Source organism: Sciurus carolinensis, chromosome 4 (assembly GCF_902686445.1).
Source record: "Sciurus carolinensis chromosome 4, mSciCar1.2, whole genome shotgun sequence".
In the NCBI taxonomy this organism is placed as follows: domain Eukaryota; kingdom Metazoa; phylum Chordata; class Mammalia; order Rodentia; family Sciuridae; genus Sciurus; species Sciurus carolinensis.
The window spans coordinates 73,170,259-73,195,429 of NC_062216.1; the positions used below are offsets into that span (position 1 = coordinate 73,170,259).

The 25,171-nt window shown below is 36.6% G+C and overlaps 1 pseudogene; it reads right to left on the minus strand.

Moving 5' to 3' along the window:
• The window catches only part of LOC124982751 (antigen WC1.1-like), a 314,961-nt pseudogene that overhangs the window by 120,692 nt on the left and 169,098 nt on the right, over window positions 1-25,171 (minus strand).

Below are 25,171 nucleotides of genomic sequence, written 5' to 3' on the forward strand. Positions count from 1 at the left end.
TGGACTCAGGTTTCCCCTCAGTTCTAGCTCTACACTAGGGGTCAACACCAGCACCATCAGTGAGGGCCACCAGTTGTGCCTCACTGATCATAGCTCTGGCTTCATTAGAGACACAAGCTTGTCTGCACTGGCCCTATTTCCTTTTTTCCCATTGTTTATGTTACATTTCTAGCTCCTGAGAGCTAGAATGTCTCAGTGTAGATAAAACAACAGTACATCCAAGTTCTGAGAGAATCCACTGGGATATCTGATTATAGTCCCCTGAAGTTTAAATATCATGAGGGTATGCTTGTCTTAGGCACTGAATTATATTGCAATATCAAACCTTTGCAAGAAACTTGCAAAATTTCCACTAGGAAAATCTGAAGCATTTTGGGTAAAGAAATAGATTATGCAGTACAGGTTTCATCTTTACTCTTCTACTCTTCACAGACCAAAGAAGCCTAATCCAGCTATAGGCTGAGAGGTCCAAGATCAAATTCACACAGTACATGTACTCAGAGCATCAACTGAGTGTTTTATTTTGCTGAATAGAATATCCAGAAATGTTGCTGCAAACTGGGCAACACTTTTATTTATCTTAATAATACATTGAAGATTTAGTATGTTCTAGGCATTGCATTATGAAATCACACACATCCAAATCCCTTGAAACACTTTTTGTTTGAAAACGACATGATTTAGAAAATAGAGCCATCTATCATCCACACAGAGATGATCCTCACTTGCTATCTCAGGGGTTGAAATACTTTGTTGGAATTAATGAAAAATAAACAAAACAAAGTGTATCTTCAGATGGTAGGTATGCATTGTTCTATAATCCCAGATCACCTGATTCCAGAATATGGATATTACTATGGTTTATACAGTCTGTCAGCTAAATTGGCATTTCTTAGATGATAGTGATTTTAAAATCATAATTATTTTTATTTTCAAAAATATATTCTGCTTTTGATGTAAGTGGTCTAAAGGAATATGAAGAAAACAATGATTCCCCTTCCTCATCTGCATTACCAAAGTATAGGGGTAAATAATACCACCATTTTAATATCCATCTTTCTTTATACCTGTCTTAGTTTTAAAAGAATATATTCTCAGTTAAAAGTAAGGTGCCATATTGAACTTATACTCAGTCTGCATAACCTACAGTCACAAAATCTCAGAGGTTTGAGTGTTGTGGTTGATTCATCTGGGCCTCTAGTGTGTAGACACATGAATAGCAATTATTTGTTGAGAGTAGCTTTTCTTAAATCATGGGAAATGGAATATATCAAGGCTTGGGCATTATTTAAGAGGCCTAAAGTGGTAAAATTGACCTGAAATGTCTGTTTTTCATGGTCACTTGAAAGAATTGGCATGCATGTCTCCCTCAGTTGTAAACAGCATTTGTATTAGATGCTTTTTCTTTGAGTTTTGGGGAATATTATGAAGTAAATCTACTACCTGAGGTTTTTATGAGACACAAAAATTTAATATAATATTTGATGTTGGGGCTCTTGGGATTCTCATAACAAACGGTTCTGCCCCATTTATCTCTCTCACTTGTGAGGTTGTCAACTTCAGTTTTGATTTCTTTGTGTATGAGTTGTGCAAGTTCAACTCAGTCTCTGAACAATGACAGTATACTGAATTTTAAAAATGGTGGTATATGTATATATGATGGATAAAATGATATGTTCAGTCTTCAGTCTGAATAAATTACAAAAACACAAAATTAAGTAAAGGAAAACTTAAAGCAAAACCACAAGTTACAGAAACCACCTGAAATAGGTTTGATGCATGAAGCTAGCAGAAAAAATGAGCTTCTAGAGGGAGAGTGTGAAGAACAGGGACCTGATGCTTACAATTCATTCCCCATACAGCCACAGTCCTTCCCAATCCCTGCTTCTCTCCCTTTTCTTTTGCTCTTCAGCAAGACTTTCCTTACACAGCTGAAGGTGTGGACCCTGGTGTGCTGCTAGATTCACAAGAGGGTAAATTCAGGGCAAATATTGTAACTGACTGTACCTGTGTTATCAGTCCCCCACTATGAGCAGGGAGAGGGGAATAGCATGAATGAGTGCGTCAAGTAGACCCAGTGATGATCATGAGGACTGGCTGCCCAAAGGAAGAGATGCTTATATTTTAACAGTGTTAGAAGATTAGGGACAGGTTTTAAAAAATAAAACTAGACCTGTACTTCTACAGTGTAAATTTTGTACAGGTCTAATGTGTAGATGTCAGAGTCATAACACATTGAGAAAAAATATCTGCTCTTTAGAAAATATCAGAGTGGATTATAGAGAAGACCCATCCGAGGACTTTTCTATGAACATAAATTTTTCAGTATGTCCTCTAACATGGTCCAACTTTTTCAAATTGACTAAAGTCCTTCAATCAAATGATAGAACATAAATCCTTTCATTGGTTTAGAATTTGGTAAGGAATTGTTATTACTAATGATTATTTTCTTAAAAACAGAATTTCCCTACCTCACAGCTGTGGAGGATGGAAGTGGGGACTGAGAGTGTCAGCAGGATTGCCTCCTTCTCTCAAGGCGGTAGGAGGGGATTCTTCCTCACCCTTACTTCTGCTGGTCATGACAGTCCTCCATGTGCCTTGGCTCACAGAAGCATTGCTTTAGTTGAGCTTCTGTGTTCCCCTGTCCCTCTTCCCTGTGTCTGTCTCTGTCTCTCCCCTTTTCTGAGGACACCAGTCAGCTTGGGTTAAGAGGATCAGTGAGAAGCTTTAGAAAATGACTGAGGAATTCAAATGCAAACAGCAGGATGAAAATGTCCCACTTTCTTTCTGCTATAGCAATTGGCTCTTCTTCAAAATATGTGAGGCTTCAGTGAAGAATTTTGGATTTCCTTCTTGAGACGTCACACTTAGAGGACAGAGAAACATCCCAGTCTGACCAACTGTGCTAGGAGTGGTAAGATTGATAGGAGCAGGCACACTTGCCTTAGTCCATTGATAGGAGCAGACACACTTGCCTTAGTCCATAAGCAGTTATTGACAACAATGATATGAAAGAAAAAGCAAAAAGCAAAAAGCAACCTTTGTTTTCCCCCCAAAGGTTGTCTATCTGTGCAGGCATGACAATTACTGGGTATTAGATAAAACATGGTAAGGCATTTCAGGAATGGGAGAAATCTTTACCACATTCACTTCAGATAGAGCAATAATGTCCAGGATATATAAAGAACTGAAAAACTCAACACTAAAAAAATCAGATAACCCAATCAATAAATGACTAAGGAACTGAGCACACTCACAAAAAAGAAAAACTATCAATCAACAAATATGTGAAAAAATGGTCCTATTCTGTTACAATTAGAAATGCAAATCAAAAGTACTCTAAGATATCATCTCACTTCAGTCAGAATGGCAATTATCAAGAATACAAGCAAGGATAAATGTTGGCAAGGATGTGGGGAAAAATGTCCATGCGTACATTGCTGGTGGGACTGCAAATTGGTGCAACCGTTATGGAAAGCAGTATGCAGATACCTCAGAAAACTTGGAATGAAGCTACCATTTGACCCAGCTATCTCACTCCTCAGTTTATACCCAAAGAATTTAAAATCAGCATACTACAGTGATGCAGCCACACTGACGTTTATAGCAACTCAATTTGCAATGGTTAAACTATGGAACCAACCTAGATACCCTTCAACAGATGAGTGGATAATGAAAGTGTGGTATAGACACACAATGGAATATTACTCAGCCTTAAAGAAATGAAATCACAGCATATGGAGATAAGTGGACAGAGCTGGGGATTATCATGGTAAGCAGAATAGCCAATCCACAAAAACAAAAGACTGAATGTTTTCTCCAATATGCAGGTACTAATTCAAAGGGGAGCCATGGAAAAATAGAGGTACTTCAGATTAGGCAGAGGTGAGTGATGGGAGAGGAGGGGAAAGGGAGTAGGAAGGATAGTAGAATGAATCAAACATTATTACCTTATGTACATATATGATTACATGACCAATGTGATTCTACATCAGGTACAACCAGAATAATGGGAAGTTATACTCCATTTATGTATGATATGTCAAAATGCATTCTATTGTCATGTATAACTAATTAGAACAAATAAAAAAAACTGCACAAAGACTGGTATTTTAAGTAAGATGGGTAGTTTTAATAACGTAATAATTCCTTAGAAAATATCAAGTGAGGTAAATAGATTGGGGGTTCACCACAAGCAATCAATATGTTTGCTGGAAATATTATCAATATCTTTGTCTGTGTCTTGTGCCTTCTATATTTTTACAGAAGATCATAAAGTAGCATTTTTCCACATGAGGGCCGTGGCAGAGCCCGACTGACTTGAGCTCCTCCCCAGCTTGTGCCTGAGTTATCTGAGGAGAGGGGGTGAATTTTCAGAGTGAAGACTGGGTTGACACTGAAGGTTACTCTCTAGCTCCTTGTCCTTTTAAAGGAAAGTGGTCTTCTTAATCTGACCTGAAAAGTGTCTAGACATTTTTAAGCAGGAGGAGGAGCAGAGGAACAACAATTTCATCAAGGGTCACTGAGTGCAGAATTAATATACTCAACCAAAGGACCAACACAGCAAAAATTAAAAGTATTAATACCTTAAAGTTTGACATCTACATTTTGCACACTGGGGAACAGATTCTTCTTCATGTCAAAAATCAGAATAGATAGAGACATCTTTGCTTCAGTCCAAAAGGAGGAATCACCCAGGCCCACACTAACCAAACAAAATGGTTCTCTGTGACCTAAGGGATTTGGGAGATTGCAAGTAAAAAGGACTGAGCGTGCCAAGTGTGTGTTCAGCACATGATAGCACATGGACTTGTTTGGTGACTTTTAAGGTAGAGACAGACAGAAGGGTGGTTTGCAGGCAAGGTCTGGATGTTGGTTGATTTCTGTATAAGTAAATGAAGTACTATGTTATTTATCCGAAATCTACTCTCGGTCTCAGTTTCCCTTGTTATAACTTTCTGACTGAATTCTCCAACATCTTAAAGACCTCTTCATAGTGGCCATTTTCATGGCTAAGTGTAAAGATCCATAATGGTAAAAGCTGTTAGAATTGTTAAATGTGTTAACAGGTGTTAGAAAATCATAATAGTGAAGATACTTAAGTGCTATGTCCTTATGTTGTGACCTAGAGATACAATCTGGGTAGAGTAAGTGAGCCATCTGAGGTTAGAGATATGGTGGCATCCAGACCTGTCCTCTTTGTCTTCATTCATGCCTCTCAGTGACAACACCTCAGCCCTCTCCCTTGAGCCCATGAGTTCCATTCTCCTTGGTGCCTCACCTTTGCTCTTCCCTCAAAGAGGTGGACTCCACCTTCCAAAATAGGTCCATTTGTAAAACCACTTCAGTGTAGTCCCATTAGGATTTGTAGTGGCCTGGTCTTAGGAAAATACTCTTTCTATGCTGTTCTGGCACCTGGCAGATCCCCAATTTGCCACATTCCAGATTTTACCCTAGGCTCTTACAGTTTGGGGAAGTGTCCTCTCAACTCCTCTCACTATTAGAACTTTTGGGCTCAAATTTATCCAGCTAAAAAATAGGGATAGAATTACCAAGTTGATTTTCAACAGCTTTCATCAAGATCACACTTGTATTTCTTACACTAAGACTTAGATTGCTTCTTCCACCCTGCCTGTAGCTGGGACTCATCTGCATCCAGCCAACTCATAGGGGCTTTGACCATAAGTCTTCTTTCTGTATCTACCTGTCTATTCTTCCATTGCTCCACAATCCTACTATTCTATTTAGGCCACAGAACTGTGTCACCTGAGTAGATGGGAATGTCTGCATCAGATGTGATATTTGGCTAGCCAGAGGGCCACATAGATCCCAGTGTTTTCCTTAAAGACCAAATTTTCCCTGTACTCTTGGGCTTCCCAGTTGCCTTTGAAAACCAAAAATGGCAGCATGACCTTTCCTTCAAGGCACAGCAGGGGGACAAGGGGAGTGGTCAACAGAGACCCAGACACAGGCAAATAACGCTTGATGGGAAAAGGATAAAAATGTGCAGAGTGGCCTTCAAAGAAGACACCATCTAAACTTTCTACCTAGGCCTGATATAGGAGAGAGGTATTTGAAGGTCATATTTAGAGTCTGCTTCTGTGTTTTCTTATTCACAATACTAACATATTTCCAGAATTCATCCTATTACAGAAATGTTTTTAGGGGTTGGATATATTTCAAGGAAATAATGTTCTCATCTTTGTGGAGCTTTGCATCTATTGGGGAGGGGGAAAACCATTTGAAGTCATTTGAAAAGTTTGAAAAGTTTATGAGAGACCTGGATGGAAAAAGAAAGAAAAATTTCATCTGAAGAAACCTAAGGACTCACATGAATCATTCTCACTAAATTAAAAATTACAGAATGGCAATTACCAAGAATACAAGTAACATTACATGTTGCCAAGAATATGGGGCAAAAGGAATATTCATACAGTGTTGGTGGGATTACAAATTGGTGCAAACCCTCTGAAAAGCAGTATGGAGATTCCTCAAAAATTTGGAATGGAGCCACCTTTTGATCCAGTTATCCTACTCGTTAGCACACATCCACAGGATTTTAAATCAGCATACTACAAAGACACAACCACATCAATGTTTACAGCAGCACAGTTCACAACAGCAAAGCTATGAAACCATTCTAGATGTCCATCAACAAATAAATAAAGAAATTGTGGTATATATTTACAATGGAATAGTACTCATTTATAAAGAAGAATGACTTTATGACATTTGTCAGTAAGTGGATGGGTCTGGAGAGTTTCATGCTAACTGAAATAAGCCAATACTCCTCCCAAAAAAAACAATGGTTTCATGGATACGTGGAAGCTAAACCACGAATAAAGGGAGGAATGTGAAGAATAGACATTCAGTAAATTAGGCAAAGGGGAACAAAAGGAAAGGAGGGGGCATAGGAATAGGAATGACAGTAGAATAAATCTAATGTATTTTTTGTATGTACACATATGAAAATACCTAAGTGAATCCCATAATCAAGAGTGGGGTCTTAATTAGAATAAGATATATTCCATGCTTGTATAATTCCATCAAAATGGATTCTACTGCCATGTATAATTAAGAAGAACCGATAAAAATATATAAAAATTGCAGTCAGATATATCCTTGTCTGTTCTTTTGCTACATAGATACATTTCTTCTTTGGGCAAGTTTCAAGTTTCTTAAAAAAGTGCCATCCATTGGACCTACTCTTCCCCCATTCTGACCTTCTCAATATCTAACTCTGAGTCACTCTTGCAACTCATTTTTGTGTGTGTATGTGCAGCAAGGGTGTACAGAATCCACACAAATGTACACAGATTTCTCCACTCTAAACCCAGGGTCTTAAGTGCTGCTCAGATAATCCTTATGTGCCCTTTGTCAACCTTTGTTGCTTCCCTCAGGTACTGTAAGCTTCCTTAATCATCTTCAAAAAATTCCATTTCCCCTTGTTTCCATTGTTATCAAATTTACCTTGCAATGCACTTCTCCTGTATCATTGAATCCATAAGTTATAAACTATATAATATTTTTCAATAGTTCATGTCACCTGTAACATTTTTCCTTTTTTCACTTCAATTAAATTTATTTTAACTGGTACTTAAAAAACATAAAGATTGTACATATTAATGGAGTAAATTGATGCATTAATGCATATATACATTGTGTTATCTTTTTCTTCTCAAAAACTTTTCATTTATTTTTGGCAAAAACTTCTGATATGTTTTCTTCTCTTTGAAATGTAGTTCATTATTGATTTCTATAGTGACCCTACTGTGCAATTGTGCACCAGAACTTCTTGTTCCTACAGAAGTAAAACCTATTTTTCATTGATTAGTCTGTCATGATTGAGTCCTATCCATTATACTCTCCAATCATGGTAACCACATTTCCACTCTCAACTTCTAAAAGGTGAGTTCTTTCAGATTGGACATATGAGTGAGATTATAAGATGCTTGTCTTCCTTTGTCTGACTTCTTCTACTTAACCTAATGATCTCCAGGTCCATTCATGCTGTAGCAAATGAAAGGGTCCCATTTCTTTTTATGACCAAATAGTATTCCATTGTGTAAATATGCTTCATTTCATTTATCCATTTATTAGCTTATGGACACTTAGTATTTCCATTTTGTAGCTACTATGAATTGTAATGCCATAAACATGGGATACAGATGGCTCTTCCATATACAGATTTCCTTTCCTTTGGATATATGATCGATCAGTCATGTGATTGCTGTGTCATATGGTGACTTTTTATTTATTTATTTATTTTTTGAGCAGGATATCTGATAATAACTTTGAATCTCTTTTATTTCTAAAGGATAAATTTGTTGGATTCAGTATTCTTGACTGGCAGGTTTTTCTTCAGTTTTATGAAAATCTCATGGCACTCAGTTCTGGCCTATAGGTTTACCATTGAGAAGTCTGCCATTAGCTGAATTGGGACATCCTTTTGTGTTATTTCTTTTTTCTTTTTTTTTTTTCTGTTGATGCCTGAAGGTCTATATCTTTCATGTTTGAGAATTGTATTATAATATAAGATAAGAATCTGAGGCTTCCACTCACAACTGCCAACCAATTTTCACTCTCAAGTAGAGACTTAGCTGTCTCCATATTGTGCTGCCTGGCTTCAAGCAGGAATGAGGTGGGTAGTCCTGTGGCCACAAGTGCTGCACTGCTATATCATCCCTGCAGACACAGCCTGCCAAGGCAACACAGAACTAGGAGAGGACCAAGCCTCTCAATGCTCTGAGCTGCCTACTGCTGAGGTGGACTCAAGGCCCAAGGCTCCTGCAACCAGCCACAGGTGATGCAGGCTCTTCTTGAGTCTGTCCCACCAGCACACAGGTCTTGTTCTATTACCTCTGTTCTACATTTGAGGCCTCTAATTCCTACTCAGTGTTGTTCATGCTTGTGGTGGACTTGGTACTGAGCTCTAAGACAAAGTCCTGAGCCTGCTGTGTGCCCCTGATCCTAAGAGAGTCTTGGTTTCCCCTCTTCTGCTAGAGACTGGAGGAGTGGTGGTACAGAAAGTCTCTTTGCTGCCCAACTAAACACAGTTCCATAGTCTCAGTCTGAGGTTACTAGAATAGGGGCAGAGAATTTGGGCTCTGCCAAGCACAGGTTTCCCTGTGGCACACCTTGTCCTGGGTTTCAAGTGTAAGTTCTGGCTTAATTCACTTTCTCTTGTCCAAGAAGGATGCATCTCTCTTCTTGCTGGGCTGCTTGAGGTTGGGGAAAGGGCAACTCTTATCTGCCTTCCTGCTTCAAGGTGTCTCCTTTAATCACAGTACAAGCAGGCACTCACCAGATTCATTGTGTCTTAACAGGTCAGTTTGGTGTGTGAATAACTAACTGTTAATGTGGTGTATTTGTGAGGGATAACTGAATAACCACCTTGATCTGAGTCTTAGACTACATAATCTCTTACCATAATAAATATGCATTAATATTTTATGGCTTCCAAAATTGATCTGCCAGCATAGGGCTAAATGCATCTCCCTAGCATGAGTTTATACAGATGTTGCTTTGAAAAAGAAATGTATCTGGAAAAATAAGAAACCTCGAATAACCAAAGCAATCCTGAGCAGAAATAGTGAAGCAGGAAGTATCACAATACCAGACCTTAAACTATACTACAGAGCAATAGTAACAAAAACAGCATGGTATTGGTATCCAAGTAGACAGGCAGACCAATAGAAGACACAGAGACAAACACACATAAATACAGTTATCTCATACTAGACAAAGGAGCCAAAAAACATACAATGGAGAAAAGATAGCCTGTTCAACAAATGGTGCTGGGAAAACTGGAAATCCATATACAATGAAATGAAATTAAACCTCTATCTCTCACCCTGCAAAAAACTCAACTCAAAATGGATCAAGGACTTAGGAATTAGACCAGAGATCCTGCACCAAATACAAGAAAAAGTAGACCTGAATCGTCATCATGTAGGCTTAGGACCAGACTTTCTTAACAAGACTCCCAAAGCACAAGAAATCAAAGTAAGAATCAATGAATGGAATGGATTCAAACAGAAAGCTTTTTCTTAGCAAAGGATACACTCAATAATATGAAAAAGAGCCCACAAAGTGGGATAAAATCTTTTCCACATGCACTTCAGATAGAGCACTAATCTCCAAAATTTATAAAGAACTTAAAAAACTTTACACGAAAAATACAAAGAACCCAATTAATAAATGGGCCACAAAAGTGGACCAACACTTTACAGAAGAAGATATACAGGTGATTAATAAATATATGAAAAAGTGTTCAATACCTCTAGAACTTAGAGAAAAGCAAATTAAAACAACTCTAGGATTTCATCTTACTCCAATTAGAATGACTATTATTAAGAACACAAGCAATAATAGGTGTTGATGTGGATGGGGGGAGAAAGGTACACTTGTACATTGCTGGTGGAGTTGCAAATTGGTGCAGCCACTCTGGAAAGCAAGCAGTATGGAGATTCCTCAGAAAACTTGGAATGGACCCACCTTTTGACCCAGTTTATAACCAAAGGACTTAAGATTAGCATACTTCAGTAACACAGCCACATTATGTTTATAGCAGCTCAATTCACAATAGCTAGATTGTGGATCCAACCTAGACGTCCTTCAACAGATGAATGGATAAAGAAACTGTGGTATATATACACAATGGAATATTACTGAACCATAAAGAAGAACCAAATTATGGCCTTTGCAGGTAAATGGATGGAATTGAAGAATATCATGCTAAGTGAAGTAAGCCAAGCCCAAAAAAACAAAGACTGAATAATTTCCCTGATAAGTGGATGATGATACATAATGGGGGTGAGGGGATGGGGAGTAAGAGAAGAATGGAGAAACTTTAGATTATGTAGGGGGAAATGAGAGGGAGGAGGGGGCGGAGGTATGAAAGATGGTGGAATGAGACAGAAATCATTTCCCTATGTACATGTATGATTACATGAATGGTATGAATCTACATCACATACAACCATAGAAATTAAAAGTTTTAACCTATTTGTGTACAATGAATCAAAATGCAGTCTGTAAAAATAAAAAAAAAATAGATGTAGTTCACTATGAAGAATTCAGGGATCTCTAAGTTTATGTCATCAAGAAGTTTATTTTTTTGGAAAGTGTCAAACAAAAAAAATTATGGAGCAGTTTCTCATGCTATAATGTGTTTCAAATTAAATCCATACCAAAAAAAATACCCAAATGCCATAAAATTTTCAATATATTCAGCCTATGTCCACAAATAAAATTTGTTATTTCCTTAAAAAAACTGAAATGCTAGGAAAAAAATTTAAAGAATAAAATCTGTAAGGTTACAATATAAGGTCATAACACTAGTTACATTAATAATGAAGGAATTTTATTATTAATTTTTTGTGTGTTTTATTTACCTTCACTAAACCTGATTTCCTTTTAGATAAAAACATAACAAAAGTTTTTAATTTAAAAAGGGATACTTGATGACATCTATCTTTTCTAATTCATGTGTAAATTTTCAGAATGAGCTTATGAATGACAATGCTGATAGACTTATTAAAAATTCATATATCTCCACCATAAAATACAAGTTCAAATGATGAAAAAAAAAAAAGAAATGTACAGAGAATCTATTGTATTAATGATGGAAGGAAAATCTGTGATTCAGAGCGTTTCACTCACAGTTCTCTGGCCATTCCTGCCAAAGAACTGAGAATTCTGATGTTGGAACCAGGAAAGGAGATTTGCAACTTTGCAGTAATCCTTAAATTCCTGTGTGATGTGTTTAATCCCACCCCCTGTACCCATACGGCTACTAAACCAGTGCAAAAGTATGTGGCTATACCCACATAAACACTCAATTCAACCGAAAAATGCAAGCCTCATTCTTGTCTGTCTTTTGAAAAGGGTTGCAAAAGGAGTGAAGAAATTCAAATTTTCTATAAATACTAAATTATAGAAACAAAATTATAAAGATCATTTTTAAGTGGAATGATCTCACAAAAAATCTGTCTGGTCAAATGAGACTACCGAGAAAGAAAAGGACAATGTTTGAGACATACAAGAAGGAAATGAATTAATCCCATCATCTGCTGCCGCTTTGAGCACTCAGGTTCTAAGGAAGGACCTTTCAGCTTTCTCTGGCTCATCCATCTCCTGTTACCCCAGGGATCAGGCATTCAGTTCTTTCAAACTTTTCATTCTTCAACACAAGGGGGAATGTAGTATCCATACCTGAGCAGATGACACCGGCGTCCAGGTAGTGCCCACAGTTGTGCTGTCCCCAGCCCAGAGAAGGGCACTTCCACACTTGGTCCTCCTCTCCTGTGCAGTTCAGTTCGTCCAGCCAGATGGGTCCTGATCCCTTCCCAAATTGTGCATAGTATATGGCATTAAGGGCCACTCCACAGCCCAGCTGTCTGCACACTACGTGGGCCTCCCTCAGGTCCCAGTTGTCTTGACAGACAGTTCCCCAGGAATGCTGGTGAAGGATCTCCACTCTGCCAGCACAGCGACTGCCCCCGTCCACCAGGCGGAGCTGTGGAGTCTCTGAGGAGAAAGAATCATGTCAGTGGTTGTATTTACAAAGAGAATGAGAAGGACTTTTTTATCCCATGGTTCTCCCTCCCCACAATTAAACATCCACTTTCAGAGTGCAGAACATTCTGGGTAAGATGTGGAGTCATTAAACTAGGGCAGTAACTCAGTCTCTATTCCTACCAAAACAAGTAGAAATAATTGCACTTTAATAACCAATAAAATGGAATTAAACTCAACATAATTTAGTGAGTAATCTGAGATAGGAGTTATTACGTAGGTCCTATCAGAGTTCATCCTGTTATTGGTAGAGTTCTGCATGGGAGGTGGCAAAACAATTCTAGAAAGGTCGGGTTTTCTACCTTGAGTAGTTAAAAGTGTCTTTTTCTGAATGATTTCTAAAAGTCTAAATGTAATGGGCCAGCATCTGTATTGATTTTGTGTAAAGCACACACACTCTTGAGTTCAATGGCCTTAGATTTGGAAGGATCAGCACACAGGGGATAGAGTAAGGAACTGGGATGAGACCATCAGAAGACTAAAGACAGCCATGAATCCAGGAGAAATCATGACCATATGGTCATTAAGACTGAGAAATTAATGAACCATGGTTTGTCTCAAAACATTTCACTAATGACTCTAGGCTTCAGAGTTCAGATTGGATATGTCATGTCAAAACTTGACCCTTGACACTTTAGGTAGATTGAGTAACCTCCCCAAAATGATGGTGATGCTCAGCTCCACTAGGAATCATAGAATGTTACTCCTCCCCACCAAACAAATTGAATCTGTGCTTGGGCTTCCTTTAAGGAGTTTTAATTATTCAAAAATAGGAGTTTTTGGTGAAGAGGTAAATAACAAAAAAGAAGTGTCTTTGTTATGACTCTATGAGTGAAAAGAGTTAGGGAATATAGGGAAACTATATTCTGAGAAGAGAAAGAAAGGAACTTTGGGAACTAATTAAGAAGTCGTGAGGAATCTAAATGACAGGGAGAAGCAGAAGGGCAGCCCAGAGAAATGTATAAAGCAGTTTAAAACTTGAACTCCAGCTGTCTCGGTGAAGGAGGCAACCTGCAAACATAAGGGAGGCTGGAGAGCTCAGACTACCCACGTGGTGTCAGTAGACACCAGTCTTACCTGTGGGAGAAACACATGGTTCTTACAAGCTATAGATCAAGTTCAGGGAATTGTTCTGAGGGGGACTCCTCCTGCACAAGGGAGCTTTAGGGAACAAAATCATCACAGTGTTCAGCAAGTTCTGAGCTCTCTTAAGAAGTGACCATTGATAGAGACTAAACTGCCCTGGGGTTTAGATAATACAGAGTAATCACAATTTGAGGTTCCTCGGTCACCCACCAAAGTGCCTGGGTGGATGAAATTAGTCTCAGACATGGAGAGTGTCTGTCATTACCAAGCTGAGAGGTTTGAGTGGCAGGGAATGATCTGGAGGTCTCATTGCTAAGTGGTCCCAGCCTTTGTGGAGAAGAGCAATTCCAGTCGCATGTGATTGCATATAGGGACCAGGTCTGAGAGTTCAGAGACAAGGTCTGGCAATTCACAGAATTCCCATGTTACCTCTCCTGGGTGGAACTCAGTGGTTTGATTGCTTACGCCATTTTCCACAGATATTCCAGGGATTCACCATGACTGGGACATTTGGATTGCCTCCATGAACAACTAGAGGCCTTTGGAGCAACTGTATGTCTACCAGTAGTTTGGTCTGCAAATGCTGAAGGAAGAGTTGGTGAGATTTTGACTTTTGTTGTGCCTCCAGGTTTGTAAAGGAACTCCTTCAGTGTGATTGTTTCACACTGGAGTCTTGTTAACTGGAGTCTTGTTAACACTCCCTTAATCTCCTTGGCAGGAAATAAGTGGGGGAATGGTGCAGTCAACATATTGCTCCCAATCCCAGCCAATTTTGTGGAAAGAGAGAGGAACTACAATTGGTGTCTTTTGCTGCCTAATAACCTTCATATACGTGATGATTCAAATGTTAGATGACCTGGAAAGAGTGATCTCCAAATAAAATACTTCTGTTGGGGGTAATTTTCATGACATTTAAAAATTTTATATCTTTTTTTTTTTATTCATTTATTTAAAAAGTTTTAAATGGATTTTTTCTTTTCTTTTCTTTTTCTTTTCATCTCCCACCTCCCCACCCTTTCTTTTTTATGGTGTTGGAGATTGAACCCAGGGCCTCAAGAATGCCAGGGGAGCACTCGACCACTGAGCCACTCACCACCCCCCATTTTTCTTTTGTTTCTTCCTCCCTTTGCATTTTCCACCTGCAATCTTCACTTTTGAATTAATTTTTCTGTCATTTATTTTTCATTTTATTTCATTCTATATTTGCTCTTCCCTTATCTTTTGTTACTGTCATTTTAGTTGTTGTTGAGTGTAATTGATTTCTACAACTGGTTTATTTTTATGTTGTTACTGCTGCTGGTGATCAAGCCAAGAACCTCCAACGTGTTGGGTGTGTGCTTTGACAATTGGTTACACATTCAGCAAGTTGAGAGAAGCTACACCTTACTATAACCATGACCTGGCCCTGCTCAAGCCTCCATGGATGTTTCAACTTAATAAAAAGGGAAAAGTCCACAGTTGATGACCCAAGTAGGCATAATTCCTGCTCCTGGACATTCTCCAGTTTAGGAACACCAGAGAGAAATTATTTAATTGTGGGAAAAGTATCTTGGACTTCAGCACAGGTTGCTGCCATAACTCCTCAGACCAAACATTGAAGGAAATATTAGAAGAGTAAGCAAAGAGCAGTTGCCCTATATACTGTATCTACCACAACTTGCCTGAACTGCCAGAAGAATCCCATTCATGTAAAACCTACAGAAAAAGAATGCCCCTAATGTCCTGAAGCATGGAGTATCAAAACCCACAATACCAGCCAAGGAAGTCACAGAGAAATGACCTACAAAGTCCACTAGGAATTACTCTCAAAACTAAACAGGACACCTACATTCCAGGGCATATCATGAAGAGAAGAATACATACTAAGAAGACCCTCATATTTTTGGCATTTTAATGAATTATAATATAATGATATATATAATATATATTATAATATATTATAATTAATATATTATATATATTATATAAATAAACTGTTGATTTATTTATATAAATAAACTGTTGATTTATTTATAAATCAACAGTAAGAGAAACTACATAAAAACATACATATTGAACAGTACACTTTTGAATGAACAACAGGTCATAGAAAATATCAGAGACTGAATTTAAAAAGTTCCTAGAATCAAATAAAAATGGAAACACAAAATATCAGAACTTGTGGGACATAGTGAAAGCAGTATGAAAAGATAGTTTTTTTAACTCTGACTATATTAAAAATAGATTTTAAATAGAGAACTTAATATTCCACATCAAAGTCCTAGAAAAACAAGATCAAATGAAATCTAAATTGAATACAAGGAAAGAAATAATAAAGATCAGAACTGAAATGCATGCATAACACACAAAAAGAACAATACAAAGGATCAATGAAACAGTTTATTTCAAAAGATAAATAAAATTAGCCAAAAGGAAGAGTGGGAAAATTGAAGCATATAAAATTAGAGATGGAAAAGGTGATTTTAAAACAGACAGCAGTGACATTCAGATGATCCCTAGAAAATATTTTGAAAAGTAATGTTCCAAATAATTGAGAAATGTACAAGTAGACAAATTCCTAGACACATACATCCTTACCAAAATTGAGTCATTATGATATAGAAAATCTAAATAGATCAATAAAAAACAATGAGATTAAAGGAGAAATTACTTCCCATAAATTCCTTACAACCAGAATTAAAAATTTATAAGACTGCTACTCAGTGAGGTTGATAAGTAAGGGTACTCACCAACTAAGCAGTAAAAGAAACCCTAGAGATACAGAGTCTAAAACTTTGAATATAATATAAGAAATAATATGTCAGAGAAGCACCAGCTTGACTGGCAGTGGCTGCAGCCATGGCTGCTGAGGGGAGTGTGAAACACTGGCAGAGAGAGAGGAAACCATGGTGGTTTAAAAAAAATTAAAAAATTGTCCTGGAGAAACCTGTGGAATAAGGAAGGAGGCTAATCTTAATGGACCCAGAGTCAGTGGGGGAAGTGGTTGAGTGAAAACCAAGCGAAATCACCCCAACCATGGGCACCTAGTTTGGTGGGAACTGTAGTCACTGGCACGTGGGGACCTTTTGTAAGTACTCTGAAGCAGTGAGCAGGGATAAAAGATCAGAACTCAAAAAGGAAGGTTGCCAGAGAACTCAAGGTTGCTATTATGATACCCAGAGTGTTCCTGAACCAGAGTGACTGAAATAGGTGGGAAGAAAATTGTGCCTGGAACATACAGGCTCCAGAATTCAAGGGGAGAAAGCTCTCTTTATTGCTGGTGCCCCATAAGAGCTATAGGGAGCATGCTAATAACAGCCACACAGCAGCATCTGGACAGAAGGGCTGTTACTCAGTAACTCATATTCACAGTGGTGAATGTGAAACCTATGGAAGTTTAGTCCTTATGCCCCAGTAGTGAAACTTTTTTGAGGTCCCTGAGAACCAGACATCCAGTAGAGACCAGCATCTCCCCATCAACAGAACATATGAATCAAATCTCAAATACCCACTGGCAGAGTTCCAAAGTTCAGCCAAGACTAAACCCCAACTACAGGAACTTCCAGTTTAGAACCGTACCACACCCTTTACAGGAATACAGTTTATCAGCACTCCCCAGTCCATCCCACCCTACAATGGAAGATAGGAAGCTGAGATCTACTATACCAACTCTTGGCTCCTAGCCACATGGCTGGCAGCTAGGTGAGGAACACAAGGACATTAGACTTAACAGCCTCCAGCCCTTGACCCAATGGTTGCAGAGCTCTAAAATAAATAGATCTGATGAAACTCCATCCCTGCCAATGGTTATGAAAACCTCAGTGAAAATAAGCCTTTTATTTCTCTTTAAAATTTTTTTAAAAATCTTTTTTCTCTGTTACTCTCATTTTTAAAATACTAACTTTTAAAAGTTTTGCAAATATGATTTTATTATTTTTTACTTATTTTTCATTCTGTGAGATGTGTCTGCATGTGTGTGTGTGTGTGTGTGTGTGTGTGTGTGAGACCTGTGTGAATTGGTTAAAAATATATATGCATATTCATATAATTTTACTTTCATTTTAATTGTTTTCTTCTTAACCTGTTTATTAGCTAGCCTTGATTTGACTTAGATGGGGTGTAATCATACATATGCATGGGTTTGAGTTGTTTTGATCTGACATTTGTTTTTGTCCCTCTGATTGCTACTTCTTAACTCTCTTTACCCACTAATAGCCAAATATTCCTGTTCCCTCTTCCTCTCTTTTATTTTTTTTATTATTTAATTTTTTATTCTTCCTTTTTTACAGGTGACATCTGCTACCTATCACTGTTTGCCTTTTTAAAATATTTCAAACTTTTCTTTGCTTTCCTACCCTATTTTCTCTCCCCTTATTTAACTGTAATCCCACTATGTAATATAACTATGTAGTTTATGTAATTCCTACTCCATTCATGTTGTTACTGTGATTATACAGTGAATGACACCGTTGACACCTGCTGCTGAATGCCTAATCTATATCACAGTTTTCTATTGTTGCTACCAATGTTAAATGCTGAACCTGCCATTCTTACAGAGGTGGCCATTAGTGTTAACAGATGTCAGAGTAGACACCAGTCATTTATTTTAAGGCTGTACATCTGTTGCTATCTTTAGCACTATTTCTGGCTCTCCCTTTCCTCTAAGAGGAGCTGGAAAGTAAATGGGAAACTTCAAGTTCATAGAATAGAGACTATAGGCTGAGCAATAATCAAAATTCATCAAATTAACAGCAAATCTCATCTACCACAAACTATAGCTCAATCTAAGCTTCAACAATACTTCAACAAATAGAATTGGGGAGACAAAAATTCCAAAACAATAACTAGTTCCCAAGAAGGAACAATCAGAGGGTGACCTCAGGTTCCAGACATCTACTCATATATCAGAAATGGAGAGAAGTACCAAAACAAAAAAGATAACTATATATGAAAGGACATACATATAAAAGGATAAGGGGAATATATCTCAATAGATGCACAAGTCTAAAACCACTGAAAACATGAGGAAACAGGCAAATAAATCTCCCCAAAATTCAAAGTACCCCCTACAAATGATGTCACGGATGTGGAAGTAGATGAAATTCCAGAAAAAGACTATAAAAACCTGATTATTAAAATTTTTAGTGAACTAAAAGAAGATCTAAGGGGTGAATTAAGAGCATAAATACAGGAGATGAAAGATCATTTTAATAAAGAAAAAGAGATATTGAAAATAAAACAATCAGAACTCTTGGAAATGAAATGAATCAAATAAAAAAATATTGAAAATATCACCAACAGATTAGATTGTACAGACAATGGAACTTCAGATCTGGAAGACAGCACTTCAGGCCTTGAAGATGGAGTATATGAACTTAAATATTCAGTGTGCAATAAATAAAAAAGACTATCATCTGAATATACAAGAACTGTGGGACAGCATTAAGAGAACAAAACTGAAAGTCACTGAGATAGAAGAGAGCATGGAGATACAGGCTAGAGGCATTCTGAATATTTTCAACGAGGGAGTGGCAGAAAAATTTTCCCATACCAGCAATGAGGTAGACATCCACATACAGAAGACATATAGGAACTCCAAATTGACAAGTTCAGAACAGAACCTCTCCAAGATACATCATAATCAAAATGTCTAAACAGAAAATAAAGAAAGAATATTAAATGCTGCAAGAGAAAAGCTAGATCGCATTTAGAGACAAACCAATAAGACTCACTTCTGAATTCTCAGTTGAAACCCTAAAACAGAGGAGAGGCTGGAATGAGATATTTCAAGCTCTAAAAGAAAACAATTGTCAACAATGATCACTATATTTAGCAAAGCTCACTTTTAAAATCAATTGGGATATAAGAAGTTTCCATGAAAAGAATAAAGTAGAATTCATAATCAATAAGACAGCACTAAAAAGAATTCTCAAAGGGAAACTGCACACAGAGGAACCCCAAAACAAACCCAAAAGCTCCCCAAAGAATCTCAACAAGAGCAACCAACTAAATGAAAATCAGGACAGATTTAAATATGGTAAACAAATCAAAATGGCAGGAAACCACAAACACATATTCATAATTACACTGAATGTAAATGGTTTCTACACCCCAATTGAAATATAGAAATTAGATGAATGTATTAAAAAACATGTCCACATATATGCTGTTTACAAAAGACTCATCAAAGGCAAAGACACCCACAAGCTAAGGTAAAATGATAGAAAATATTTCTTATAAATGGAGTCCAAAACCAAGCAGAAATAATTATTCTCATATCTGACAGAGCAGATTTCAAGCAAAAATTAATCAAAAGAGACAATGAAAGAGACAGCAAGAAAATATAGAAACCACATAAAAACATGGAGATTGAACAATACTCTTTTTTTTTTCAATGCTGGAGATTTGAACCCAGGGCCTTATGCTTGTGAGGCAAGCACTCTATCAACTGAGCTATATCCCCAACTCTACATACTCTTTTAAATGAAGAATGGACCAAGGAAAAATGAGAGAAGACACCAAGAAATTTTTAGAAACATACAGGTATTCAACATATGAAAATCTGGGGAACAGTATGAAAGCAGTTCTCAGAGGAAAATTTATAGCATTGAAAACCTGCATTAAAAAAATCCTAAATAAATAAGCTTATATTCTACCTTAAAGTCTTAGAAAATGAAGAACAAAATAATTCACATATCAGTACAAGTCAGGAAATGATTAAGATCAGAGTTGAAATTGATGAAATTGAGAATAAAAAATTAATACATAGAATTAGTGCAATGAAGAGTTGGTTCATCAAAAAGATAAATGAGATTGATAAACACTTAGCCAAACAAACAAAAAGAAAGAGAAAGGAGACTCAAATAAACAAAATTATAATTGAACAAGGAAATGTCACCACAGACACTTCTGAAATCCAGAAGATCATTAGAAACTATTTTGAAAATTTATATTTCAATAAACTGGAAAATCTAGAAGACATGGTTAAATTTCTAAATATATATAAGTTGCCACGATTGAGCCAGGAAGATAGAGATAAACTAAAAAGAACAATATAAGACAATGAAAATGACACAGCAATTAAAAATCTCCCAACAAAGAAAAGCCCAGAACCAGATGGCTTCTCAGTTGAGTTCTACCAGACCTTTTAAGAAGAACTAACTCCAGGATTTCTTAAATTATTTCATGAAATTGAAAGAGGGAAACACTTTCTATTCTATGAAGGCAGTATAACCCTGATACCAAAATCAGACAAAACATATCAAGGAAAGGAAAATACAGACCAATATACCTGATGAATACAGATGAAAAAAATTTTAAATACTAGCAAATCACATTCAAAAGCAGATAAAGAACATAATACACTGTGGTCAAGTGGGTTTCGTCCCAGGAATGAAAGATCATTTCAACATACATGAATCAATAAATATAATTCACCTCTTAAACCTATTAATGACAGCAATCACATGATCACCACATTTAGATACAGAAAAGGGCACTGATAAAATCCAGTACACATTCATGTTAAGAACATTGGAGAAGCTAGGGATCAAAGTAACTTACTTCAACATTGTAAAGTTGTAAATGACAAACCTGAAGTCAATTTTATACTGAATGGAGAAAAATTGAAAACATTTTCTTGTTATAAAATCAGGGAAAAGACAAGAATGTCCACTCTCAACATGTCTATTCAATATCATTCTTGAATTCTAACCAGAACACTCAGGCAAGTGAAGGAAATTAAAGAGATACAAACAGGAAAAGAAGAAATCAGACAGGCATTATCCTTTATCTAGAAGACCCAAAAGAATTCCACCAGAAGACTTCTAAAACAAATAAATGAATTCAGCAATGTAGCAGATACATGATCAACGTATTTTTTCTATACTTCGAAAGTGATTCTTCAGAGAAAAAAACAAATAGGAAAACCATTCCATTCACAATAACCTAAAAAAGACATACTTGAGACTCAATATAGCCAAGGCAGTGAAAGAACTCTACTATGAAAGTTAAGGAACACTGAAGAAATAAATTTAAGAAGACCTTAGAAGGTAGACCTCCTATGGGGCAGAATTAATATTGCCAAAATGACCGTACTAGCAAAAACAATATACACATTAAATGCAATCCTCTTCAAAATACTAATGACATTCTTCACAGAATTAGAAAAAAAGTTCTAAAATTAATTTGGAAAAATAAGAGACCCAGAATAGCCAAAGCAATTCTGAACAAGAAGAATGATGCTGAAGGCATCAATTACCTGATCTCAAATTACACTACAGAGCTATAGTAAGGAAAATAAAAAAGGTATTGGAATAAAAATAGATGTGAAGACCAAGGGAAGAGAATAGAATACTCACAGACAAACCCACATACTTATAGTCATCTGACACTGGACAAAGGTGTCAAGAATATATGTTGAAGATAGACTTCTTAAAAAATGGTGCTGAAAAACTGAATATTCATATGTAGAAGAATTACTCTACATAAAAATCAAATAAAAATGGATCAAAAAGTTAGGAATTAGAGTAGGAAACTTAGCAAATGCTAGAAGAAAACATAGATTAATACTTCATCATATTGGTGCAGGCATTGACTTCCTTAGTAAAACCCCTAAAGCTCAAGAAATAAAATAAAGAATCAATAATTGGGATGCTATCAAATTAAAAAACTTCTGTACAGCAAATTAAATGATAAAGAATGGGAAGAGAAAGCTTATGGAGTGGGAAAAGATCTTTGCTGGCTACTCTTCTGACAGGAGATTAATATCCAGAATACATAAAGAACTAAAAAAGCTCAACACCATGAAACCAAATAACCCAATCAATAAATGGGCAAAAGACTAAACACATTTCTCAAAAGAAGAAATACAGATGGCCAAAAAATATATGAAAAAACGTTCAATATTTCTAGCATGCAGAAAAATGCAAATCAAACCACAGTAAGATATAATCTCACTCAAGCCACAATGGCAATTATAAAGAACACAATAATAATAAACACTGGAGAGGATGTGGGGAAAAAGCTACACTTGCAAATTGTTGGTGGGACTGCCAACTCGTACAACTATTCTGGAAAGCAGTATGGAGATTGCTTGAAAAAAATTAGGAATGCAAAGACCATATGACCCAGCATTCCCACTCCTAAGTATTTATGTAAAAGAACTCAAATGAGCATACTGTAGCTACAGTCACTTCAATGTTTTACAGCAGCACAATCCACAATAACCAAATTTTGGAATCAGCCCAGAAGCCCACAGAATAGATGAATGGATTAAGAAAATGTGGTATATGTACACAATGGAGTTTTACTCAGCATAAATAAAGAAGAATGAAATTATGGCATTTGCCAGTAAATGGATGGAAATGGAGAATATTATGCTACACAAAACAAGCTATACTCAGAAAATCAAGAGATGAATGTTTTCTCTCATATGCTACAGCAAAATAAGATAAAGAAGTGGGATTTGGACATTAAAATGATAAGGAAAGGAAGAGTGGATTAGAAGGAGGAGATAAAGAGGGAGGGAGAAGGGATGAGAAAGGGGAGGCAGTGCAGAATTCATTTAACAAAATCATGTTATGTGCATGTATAAATATACCACAGGGAATTTCACCTTTGTGTGTGTTTGGAAAGCACCAATCAAAGATGATTAAATGGATGAACGAGGGGAGGATCAGTGGAGTGCAGCAGGAATGGGGGAGAGATGGAGTTATAAAGTGGGGCTGAAATGGAGTAAATCAAACTTCATGCCTGCATGATTTTGTCAGGATGACCCCAACTACTATGCATAAGTAAATGCTCAATCAACTTGGCCTCATTTCAGGGATAAAATGTAGTTTAATATATGCAAATCACTAAATGAAGTACAACTTATAAATAGAATCAAGAAAAAAATTATACATTTAAATAAATATAGAAAAAGTCTTTTATAAAACTCCAGATTCCTGTGTAAACTAGGAATATAAGGATCATATCAAGATAATAAAGGTGATATATGACAAACCCATTGCCAATATCATATAGAATTGGAAAAAATTGAAAGAATTCCCTATAAAATCAGGAAGAATTCACGGGTGTCCACTTTCACCACTCTTATTCTATAGGGTACTAGAAATTCTATCCAGAATAATCAAGCAAAAGAAAGAAGTAAAAGGAGCACAAATAGAACAGGAGGAAAGCAAATAACCCCTGTTTGAAGATGATATGGTTTCATACCTAGAAAAGGTAGCCTTCTTAAAAAGTGGTGCTGGAAAACTGAATATCCATATGTAGAATTTCTCTGCATAAAAATCAAATCAAAGTGGATCAAAAAGTTAGGAATTATATCTCTGTGACCATTCTGTGGTCACAGTGGCACAGACATTTAATCTCAGGTACTTGGGAGACTGAGGCAGGAGGATCACAACTTCAAGACCACTGTGGGAAAATTAGTGAGATCCTTCTCAAAATAAAAAATAAAAAGGGTTGTGGATGTAGCTCAGTAGTCAAGTGCCCCTGAGTTCAATACCCAAAACCAAAAAAAGAAAATGAAAAAAGAAAGTCCTAAAGATTCAAACAAGAGACTTTTAGAAAGAAATAAACAAATTCAGTAAGTAACAGGACACAAAATCAACATATAAAAATCAGTTGCTTTTTTTTCGTATGCCAACAATGAACTTGCTGAGAAAGAAATAAGGAAAACAACATAATTAATAATAAACTTAAAAAATACCTAGAAATAAAAAAAACCAAGCAGGTAAAGGACCTCTAGAATGCAAATTATAAAACGCTGAAGAAAGCAATTTGAGAATACACTAGAGGATGGAAAGACCTCATCTTCATGGATAGACAAAAGTAATTATTGTTGAAATGACCATACTACCAAAATGGAATTCAGTGGAATTCCCATCAAAATATCAATACATTCCTTTTACCCCATACTTTTATTGGTGTGTTATAGTTCTACACTTTAAGAGGATTAGTTGTTACATATTTGTATATGTACAAAATATAATAACATAATTTGATGAATATCACTCTCCAGCATTTCTTCTTTTCCTCCCTGTCTTCCATTCTTGGTCCATTTCCTTTACTGATCTCCCTTTGATTCTTAGGAGATCCACCTCCACCTTTGTTTTCCGTTTTTCTCTCTAACTTTTGAGAGAAAAGTTACGACCCTTAACCTTCTGAATTTCACTTACTTCACTTAACATGACAGATTGATGTATTATTTACAGAATTATAAAAAGAATTCTAAAATTTATACAGAAGCATAAATGACCCCAAATAGCCAGGTTAGTTCTGAGCAAAAAGGTAATGCTGGAGGCATCACAATGCCTGACTTCAAAACATACCCAAGAGCCATAGTAACAAACCCTCCATGGTGTTGACATAAAAACAGACACAGAAGCCAAAGGAATAGAACAGAGAATCCACAAATAAACCAACTCACCAAAAGACATCTGATTTTTTTTCACAAAGAAACCAAAAACACACACTGGAGAAAAGACAGCCTCTTCAACAAATGATGCTGGGAAAATTGGAT